This window comes from Hyla sarda, unplaced genomic scaffold (genome assembly GCF_029499605.1).
Source record: "Hyla sarda isolate aHylSar1 unplaced genomic scaffold, aHylSar1.hap1 scaffold_459, whole genome shotgun sequence".
NCBI classification, from domain to species: domain Eukaryota; kingdom Metazoa; phylum Chordata; class Amphibia; order Anura; family Hylidae; genus Hyla; species Hyla sarda.
The window spans coordinates 68,329-82,094 of record NW_026610472.1 but is presented as its reverse complement, the minus strand read 5'-3'; positions in this window follow the sequence as shown (position 1 = coordinate 82,094).

Sequence of the window (13,766 nt, the reverse complement as noted above, 5' to 3'; positions counted from 1 at the left end):
TGATCACCATACAATACTAACCACTGATCACCATACAATACTAACCACTGATCACCATACAATACTAATCACTGATCACCATACAATACTAACCACTGATCACCATACAATACTAACCACTGATCACCATACAATACTAACCACTGATCACCATACAATACTAACCACTGATCACCATACAATACTAATCACTGATCACCATACAATACTAACCACTGATCACCATACAATACTAACTACTGATCACCATACAATACTAACCACTGATCACCATACAATACTAATCACTCATCACCATACAATACTAATCACTGATCACCATACAATACTAATCACTGATCACCATACAATACTAATCACTGATCACCATACAATACTAACCACTGATCACCATACAATACTAACCACTGATCACCATACAATACTAACCACTGATCACCATACAATACTAATCACTGATCACCATACAATACTAATCCCTGAGCACCATACAATACTAACCACTGATCACCATACAATACTAACCACTGATCACCATACAATACTAATCACTGATCACCATACAATACTAACCACTGATCACCGTACAATACTAATCACTGATCACCATACAATACTAATCACTGATCACCATACAATACTAATCCCTGATCACCATACAATACTAACCACTGATCACCATACAATACTAACCACTGATCACCATACAATACTAACCACTGATCACCATACAATACTAATCACTGATCACCATACAATACTAATCCCTGATCACCATACAATACTAATCCCTGATCACCATACAATACTAACCACTGATCACCATACAATACTAACCACTGATCACCATACAATACTAATCACTGATCACCATACAATACTAATCACTGATCCCCCATACAATACTAATCACTGATCACCATACAATACTAATCACTGATCACCATACAATACTAATCACTGATCACCATACAATACTAATCACTGATCACCATACAATACTAATCACTGATCACCATACAATACTAACCACTGGTCACCATACAATACTAATCACTGATCACCATACAATACTAACCACTGATCACCATACAATACTAATCACTGATCACCATACAATACTAATCACTGATCACCATACAATACTAATCACTAATCACTATACAATACTAATCACTGATCACCATACAATACTAATCACTGATCACCATACAATACTAATCACTGATCACCATACAATACTAACCACTGATCACCATACAATACTAACCACTGATCACCATACAATACTAATCACTGATCACCATACAATACTAACCACTGATCACCATACAATACTAACCACTGATCACCATATAATACTAATCACTGATCACCATACAATACTAATCACTGATCACCATACAATACTAATCACTGATCACCATACAATACTAATCACTGATCACCATACAATACTAACCACTGATCACCATGGAATACTAACCACTGATCACCATACAATACTAACCACTGATCACCATACAATGCTAACCACTGATCACCATACAATACTAATCACTGATCACCATAAAATACTAACCACTGATCACCATACAATACTAACCACTGATCACCATACAGTACTAACCACTGATCACCATACAATACTAACCACTGATCACCATACAATACTAACCACTGATCACCATGCAATACTAATCACTGATCACCATACAATACTAACCACTGATCCCCCATACAATACTAATCACTGATCCCCCATACAATACTAATCACTGATCACCATACAATACTAATCACTGATCACCATACAATACTAACCACTGATCACCATACAATACTAACCACTGATCACCATACAATACTAATCACTGATCACCATACAATACTTACTACTGATCACCATACAATACTAATCACTGATCACCATACAATACTAATCACTGACCACCATACAATACTAACCACTGATCACCATACAATACTAATCACTGATCACCATACAATACTAATCACTGATCACCATACAATACTAATCACTGATCACCATACAATACTAACCACTGATCACCATACAATACTAACCACTGATCACCATACAATACTAATCACTGACCACCATACAATACTAATCACTGATCACCATACAATAATAATCACTGAGCCACCGTACAATAATAACCACTGATCACCATAAAATACTAACCACTGATCACCATACAATACTAACCACTGATCACCATACAATACTAATCACTGATCACCATACAATACTAATCACTGATCACCATACAATACTAATCACTGATCACCATACAATACTAATCACTGATCACCATACAATACTAATCACTAATCACTATATAATACTAATCACTGATCACCATACAATACTAATCACTGATCACCATACAATACTAATCACTAATCACTATACAATACTAACCACTGATCACCATACAATACTAATCACTAATCACTATACAATACTAATAACTGATCACCATACAATACTAACCACTGATCACCATACAATACTAATCACTGATCACCATACAATACTAATCACTGATCACCATACAATACTAATCACTGATCACCATACAATACTAACCACTGATCACCATACAATACTAACCACTGATCACCATACAATACTAATCACTGATCACCATACAATACTAATCACTGATCACTATACAATACTAATCACTGATCACCATACAATACTAACCACTGATCACCATACAATACTAATCACTGATCACCATACAATACTAATCACTGATCACCATACAATACTAACCACTGATCACCGTACAATACTAATCACTGATCACCATACAATACTAATCACTGATCACCATACAATACTAATCACTGATCACCATACAATACTAATCACTGATCACCATACAATACTAATCACTGATCACCATACAATACTAACCACTGATCACCATACAATACTAACCACTGATCACCATACAATACTAATCACTGATCACCATACAATACTAACCACTGATCACCATACAATACTAATCACTGATCACCGTACAATACTAACCACTGATCACCGTACAATACTAATCACTGATCACCGTACAATACTAATCACTGATCACCGTACAATACTAATCACTGATCACCATACAATACTAATCACTGATCACCATACAATACTAATCACTGATCACCATACAATACTAATCACTGATCACCATACAATACTAATCACTGATCACCATACAATACTAATCACTGATCACCATACAATACTAACCACTGATCACCATACAATACTAACCACTGATCACCATACAATACTAATCACTGATCACCATACAATACTAACCACTGATCACCGTACAATACTAATCACTGATCACCATACAATACTAATCACTGATCACCATACAATACTAATCACTGATCACCATACAATACTAATCACTGATCACCGTACAATACTAACCACTGATCACCGTACAATACTAATCACTGATCACCGTACAATACTAATCACTGATCACCGTACAATACTAATCACTGATCACCATACAATACTAATCACTGATCACCATACAATACTAATCACTGATCACCATACAATACTAATCACTGATCACCATACAATACTAACCACTGATCACCATACAATACTAACCACTGATCACCATACAATACTAATCACTGATCACCATACAATACTAACCACTGATCACCATACAATACTAATCACTGACCACCATACAATACTAACCACTGATCACCATACAATACTAATCACTGATCAACATACAATACTAACCACTGATCACCATACAATGCTAACCACTGATCACCATACAATGCTAACCACTGATCACCGTACAATACTAATCACTGATCACCATACAATACTAATCACTGATCACCATACAATACTAACCACTGATCACCGTACAATACTAATCACTGATCACCATACAATACTAACCACTGATCACCATACAATACTAATCACTGATCCCCATACAATACTAACCACTGATCACCATACAATATTAATCACTGATCACCATACAATACTAATCACTGATCACCATACAATACTAACCACTGATCACCATACAATACTAACCACTGATCACCATACAATACTAATCACTGATCACCATACAATACTAACCACTGATCACCGTACAATACTAATCACTGATCACCATACAATACTAATCACTGATCACCATACAATACTAATCACTGATCACCATACAATACTAATCACTGATCACCATACAATACTAACCACTGATCACCGTACAATACTAATCACTGATCACCATACAATACTAATCACTGATCACCGTACAATACTAATCACTGATCACCATACAATACTAATCACTGATCACCATACAATACTAATCACTGATCACCATACAATACTAATCACTGATCACCAAACAATACTAACCACTGATCACCATACAATACTAACCACTGATCACCATACAATACTAATCACTGACCACCATACAATACTAACCACTGATCACCATACAATACTAATCACTGATCACCATACAATACTAACCACTGATCACCATACAATGCTAACCACTGATCACCATACAATGCTAACCACTGATCACCGTACAATACTAATCACTGATCACCATACAATACTAATCACTGATCACCATACAATACTAACCACTGATCACCATACAATACTAATCACTGATCACCATACAATACTAATCACTGATTACCATACAATACTAACCACTGATCACCGTACAATACTAATCACTGACCACCATACAATACTAACCACTGATCACCATACAATACTAATCACTGATCACCATACAATACTAATCCCTGATCACCATACAATGCTAACCACTGATCACCGTACAATACTAATCACTGATCACCATACAATACTAATCACTGATCACCATACAATACTAACCACTGATCACCATACAATACTAATCACTGATCACCATACAATACTAATCACTGATTACCATACAATACTAACCACTGATCACCGTACAATACTAATCACTGACCACCATACAATACTAACCACTGATCACCATACAATACTAATCACTGACCACCATACAATACTAATCACTGATCACCATACAATACTAATCACTGATCACCATACAATACTAACCACTGATCACCATACAATGCTAACCACTGATCACCATACAATGCTAACCACTGATCACCGTACAATACTAATCACTGATCACCATACAATGCTAACCACTGATCACCGTACAATACTAATCACTGATCACCATACAATACTAATCACTGATCACCATACAATACTAACCACTGATCACCATACAATACTAATCACTGATCCCCATACAATACTAACCACTGATCACCATACAATACTAATCACTGATCACCATACAATACTAATAACTGGTCACCATACAATACTAACCACTGATCACCATACAATACTAATCACTGATCACCATACAATACTAACCACTGATCACCATACAATACTAACCACTGATCACCATACAATACTAACCACTGATCACCATACAATACTAATCACTGATCACCATACAATACTAATCACTGATCACCATACAATACTAATCACTGATCACCATACAATACTAATCACTGATCACCATACAATACTAATCACTGATCACCATACAATACTAATCACTGATCACCATACAATACTAACCACTGATCACCATGGAATACTAACCACTGATCACCATACAATACTAACCACTGATCACCATACAATGCTAACCACTGATCACCATACAATACTAATCACTGATCACCATAAAATACTAACCACTGATCACCATACAATACTAACCACTGATCACCATACAGTACTAACCACTGATCACCATACAATACTAACCACTGATCACCACACAATACTAACCACTGATCACCATACAATACTAATCACTGATCACCATACAATACTAACCACTGATCCCCCATACAATACTAATCACTGATCCCCCATACAATACTAATCACTGATCACCATACAATACTAATCACTGATCACCGTACAATACTAACCACTGATCACCATACAATACTAACCACTGATCACCATACAATATTAATCACTGATCACCATACAATACTTACTACTGATCACCATACAATACTAATCACTGATCACCATACAATACTAATCACTGACCACCATACAATACTACCCTGATCACCATACAATACTAATCACTGATCACCATACAATACTAATCACTGATCACCATACAATACTAATCACTGATCACCATACAATACTAACCACTGATCACCATACAATACTAACCACTGATCACCATACAATACTAATCACTGATCACCATACAATACTAATCACTGATCACCATACAATACTAATCACTGATCACCATACAATACTAACCACTGATCACCATACAATACTAACCACTGATCACCATACAATACTAATCACTGATCACCATACAATACTAACCACTGATCACCGTACAATACTAATCACTGATCACTATACAATACTAATCACTGATCACCATACAATACTAATCACTGATCACCATACAATACTAATCACTGATCACCGTACAATACTAACCACTGATCACCGTACAATACTAATCACTGATCACCGTACAATACTAATCACTGATCACCGTACAATACTAATCACTGATCACCATACAATACTAATCACTGATCACCATACAATACTAATCACTGATCACCATACAATACTAATCACTGATCACCATACAATACTAACCACTGATCACCATACAATACTAACCACTGATCACCATACAATACTAATCACTGATCACCATACAATACTAACCACTGATCACCATACAATACTAATCACTGACCACCATACAATACTAACCACTGATCACCATACAATACTAATCACTGATCAACATACAATACTAACCACTGATCACCATACAATGCTAACCACTGATCACCATACAATGCTAACCACTGATCACCGTACAATACTAATCACTGATCACCATACAATACTAATCACTGATCACCATACAATACTAACCACTGATCACCGTACAATACTAATCACTGATCACCATACAATACTAACCACTGATCACCATACAATACTAATCACTGATCCCCATACAATACTAACCACTGATCACCATACAATATTAATCACTGATCACCATACAATACTAATCACTGATCACCATACAATACTAACCACTGATCACCATACAATACTAACCACTGATCACCATACAATACTAATCACTGATCACCATACAATACTAACCACTGATCACCGTACAATACTAATCACTGATCACCATACAATACTAATCACTGATCACCATACAATACTAATCACTGATCACCATACAATACTAATCACTGATCACCATACAATACTAACCACTGATCACCGTACAATACTAATCACTGATCACCATACAATACTAATCACTGATCACCGTACAATACTAATCACTGATCACCATACAATACTAATCACTGATCACCATACAATACTAATCACTGATCACCATACAATACTAATCACTGATCACCATACAATACTAACCACTGATCACCATACAATACTAACCACTGATCACCATACAATACTAACCACTGATCACCATACAATACTAATCACTGACCACCATACAATACTAACCACTGATCACCATACAATACTAATCACTGATCACCATACAATACTAACCACTGATCACCATACAATGCTAACCACTGATCACCATACAATGCTAACCACTGATCACCGTACAATACTAATCACTGATCACCATACAATACTAATCACTGATCACCATACAATACTAACCACTGATCACCATACAATACTAATCACTGATCACCATACAATACTAATCACTGATTACCATACAGTACTAATCACTGATCACCATACAATACTAATCACTCATCACCATACAATACTAATCACTGATCACCATACAATACTAATCACTGATCACCATACAATACTAACCACTGATCACCGTACAATACTAATCACTGACCACCATACAATACTAACCACTGATCACCATACAATACTAATCACTGATCACCATACAATACTAATCCCTGATCACCATACAATGCTAACCACTGATCACCGTACAATACTAATCACTGATCACCATACAATACTAATCACTGATCACCATACAATACTAACCACTGATCACCATTACAATACTAATCACTGATCACCATACAATACTAATCACTGATTACCATACAATACTAACCACTGATCACCGTACAATACTAATCACTGACCACCATACAATACTAACCACTGATCACCATACAATACTAATCACTGACCACCATACAATACTAATCACTGATCACCATACAATACTAATCACTGATCACCATACAATACTAACCACTGATCACCATACAATGCTAACCACTGATCACCATACAATGCTAACCACTGATCACCGTACAATACTATCACTGATCACCATACAATACTAATCACTGATCACCATACAATACTAACCACTGATCACCATACAATACTAATCACTGATCCCCATACAATACTAACCACTGATCCCATACCAATAACCCTACTCACCATACAATACTAATCACTGATCACCATACAATACTAATAACTGGTCACCATACAATACTAACCACTGATCACCATACAATACTAATCACTGATCACCATACAATACTAACCACTGATCACCATACAATACTAACCACTGATCACCATACAATTACTAACCACTGATCACCATACAATACTAATCACTGATCACCATACAATACTAATCACTGATCACCATACAATACTAATCACTGATCACCATACAATACTAATCACTGATCACCATACAATACTAATCACTGATCACCATACAATACTAATCACTGATCACCATACAATACTAACCACTGATCACCATGGAATACTAACCACTGATCACCATACAATACTAACCACTGATCACCATACAATGCTAACCACTGATCACGCATACAATACTAATCACTGATCACCATAAAATACTAACCACTGATCACCATACAATACTAACCACTGATCACCATACAGTACTAACCACTGATCACCATACAATACTAACCACTGATCACCACACAATACTAACCACTGATCACCATACAATACTAATCACTGATCACCATACAATACTAACCACTGATCCCCCATACAATACTAATCACTCATCCCCATACAATACTAATCACTGATCACCATACAATACTAATCACTGATCACCATACAATACTAACCACTGATCACCATACAATACTAACCACTGATCACCATACAATATTAATCACTGATCACCATACAATACTTACTACTGATCACCATACAATACTAATCACTGATCACCATACAATACTAATCACTGACCACCATACAATATTAATCACTGATCACCATACAATACTTACTACTGATCACCATACAATACTAATCACTGATCACCATACAATACTAACCACTGATCACCATACAATATTAATCACTGATCACCATACAATACTTACTACTGATCACCATACAATACTAATCACTGATCACCATACAATACTAATCACTGACCACCATACAATACTAACCACTGATCACCATACAATACTAATCACTGATCACCATACAATACTAATCACTGATCACCATACAATACTAATCACTGATCACCATACAATACTAACCACTGATCACCATACAATACTAACCACTGATCACCATACAATACTAATCACTGACCACCATACAATACTAATCACTGATCACCATACAATAATAATCACTGAGCCACCGTACAATAATAACCACTGATCACCATACAATACTAACCACTGATCACCATACAATACTATCCACTGATCACCATACAATACTAATCACTGACCACCATACAATACTAATCACTGATCACCATACAATACTAACCACTGATCACTATACAATAATAACCACTGATCACCATACAATACTAATCACTGATCACCATACAATACTAACCACTGATCACCATACAATACTAACCACTGATCACTATACAATAATAACCACTGATCACCATACAATACTAATCACTGATCACCATACAATACTAATCACTGATCACCATACAATACTAACCACTGATCACCATACAATACTAACCACTGATCACCATGGAATACTAACCACTGATCACCATACAATACTAACCACTGATCACCATACAATGCTAACCACTGATCACCATACAATACTAATCACTGATCACCATAAAATACTAACCACTGATCACCATACAATACTAACCACTGATCACCATACAGTACTAACCACTGATCACCATACAATACTAACACTGATCACCATACAATACTAACCACTGATCACCATGCAATACTAATCACTGATCACCATACAATACTAACCACTGATCCCCATACAATACTAATCACTGATCCCCCATACAATACTAATCACTGATCACCATACAATACTAATCACTGATCACCATACAATACTAACCACTGATCACCATACAATACTAACCACTGATCACCATACAATACTAATCACTGATCACCATACAATACTTACTACTGATCACCATACAATACTAATCACTGATCACCATACAATACTAATCACTGACCACCATACAATACTAACCACTGATCACCATACAATACTAATCACTGATCACCATACAATACTAATCACTGATCACCATACAATACTAATCACTGATCACCATACAATACTAACCACTGATCACCATACAATACTAACCACTGATCACCATACAATACTAATCACTGACCACCATACAATACTAATCACTGATCACCATACAATAATAATCACTGAGCCACCGTACAATAATAACCACTGATCACCATACAATACTAACCACTGATCACCATACAATACTAACCACTGATCACCATACAATACTAATCACTGATCACCATACAATACTAATCACTGATCACCATACAATACTAATCACTGATCACCATACAATACTAATCACTGATCACCATACAATACTAATCACTAATCACTATATAATACTAATCAATGATCACCATACAATACTAATCACTAATCACTATACAATACTAACCACTGATCACCATACAATACTAATCACTAATCACTATACAATACTAATCACTGATCACCATACAATACTAACCACTGATCACCATACAATACTAATCACTGATCACCATACAATACTAATCACTGATCACCATACAATACTAATCACTGATCACCATACAATACTAACCACTGATCACCATACAATACTAACCACTGATCACCATACAATACTAATCACTGATCACCATACAATACTAATCACTGATCACTATACAATACTAATCACTGATCACCATACAATACTAACCACTGATCACCATACAATACTAATCACTGATCACCATACAATACTAATCACTGATCACCATACAATACTAACCACTGATCACCGTACAATACTAATCACTGATCACCATACAATACTAATCACTGATCACCATACAATACTAATCACTGATCACCATACAATACTAATCACTGATCACCATACAATACTAATCACTGATCACCATACAATACTAACCACTGATCACCATACAATACTAACCACTGATCACCATACAATACTAATCACTGATCACCATACAATACTAACCACTGATCACCATACAATACTAATCACTGATCACCGTACAATACTAACCACTGATCACCGTACAATACTAATCACTGATCACCGTACAATACTAATCACTGATCACCGTACAATACTAATCACTGATCACCATACAATACTAATCACTGATCACCATACAATACTAATCACTGATCACCATACAATACTAATCACTGATCACCATACAATACTAATCACTGATCACCATACAATACTAATCACTGATCACCATACAATACTAACCACTGATCACCATACAATACTAACCACTGATCACAATACAATACTAATCACTGATCACCATACAATACTAACCACTGATCACCGTACAATACTAATCACTGATCACCATACAATACTAATCACTGATCACCATACAATACTAATCACTGATCACCATACAATACTAATCACTGATCACCGTACAATACTAACCACTGATCACCGTACAATACTAATCACTGATCACCGTACAATACTAATCACTGATCACCGTACAATACTAATCACTGATCACCATACAATACTAATCACTGATCACCATACAATACTAATCACTGATCACCATACAATACTAATCACTGATCACCATACAATACTAACCACTGATCACCATACAATACTAACCACTGATCACCATACAATACTAATCACTGATCACCATACAATACTAACCACTGATCACCATACAATACTAATCACTGACCACCATACAATACTAACCACTGATCACCATACAATACTAATCACTGATCAACATACAATACTAACCACTGATCACCATACAATGCTAACCACTGATCACCATACAATGCTAACCACTGATCACCGTACAATACTAATCACTGATCACCATACAATACTAATCACTGATCACCATACAATACTAACCACTGATCACCGTACAATACTAATCACTGATCACCATACAATACTAACCACTGATCACCATACAATACTAATCACTGATCCCCATACAATACTAACCACTGATCACCATACAATATTAATCACTGATCACCATACAATACTAATCACTGATCACCATACAATACTAACCACTGATCACCATACAATACTAACCACTGATCACCATACAATATTAATCACTGATCACCATACAATACTAATCACTGATCACCATACAATACTAACCACTGATCACCGTACAATACTAATCACTGATCACCATACAATACCAATCACTGATCACCATACAATACTAATCACTGATCACCATACAATACTAATCACTGATCACCATACAATACTAACCACTGATCACCGTACAATACTAATCACTGATCACCATACAATACTAATCACTGATCACCGTACAATACTAATCACTGATCACCATACAATACTAATCACTGATCACCATACAATACTAATCACTGATCACCATACAATACTAATCACTGATCACCATACAATACTAACCACTGATCACCATACAATACTAACCACTGATCACCATACAATACTAATCACTGATCACCATACAATACTAACCACTGATCACCATACAATACTAATCACTGACCACCATACAATACTAACCACTGATCACCATACAATACTAATCACTGATCACCATACAATACTAACCACTGATCACCATACAATGCTAACCACTGATCACTGAACAATGCTAACCACTGATCACCGTACAATACTAATCACTGATCACCATACAATACTAATCACTGATCACCATACAATACTAACCACTGATCACCATACAATACTAATCACTGATCACCATACAATACTAATCACTGATTACCATACAATACTAACCACTGATCACCGTACAATACTAATCACTGACCACCATACAATACTAACCACTGATCACCATACAATACTAATCACTGATCACCATACAATACTAATCCCTGATCACCATACAATGCTAACCACTGATCACCGTACAATACTAATCACTGATCACCA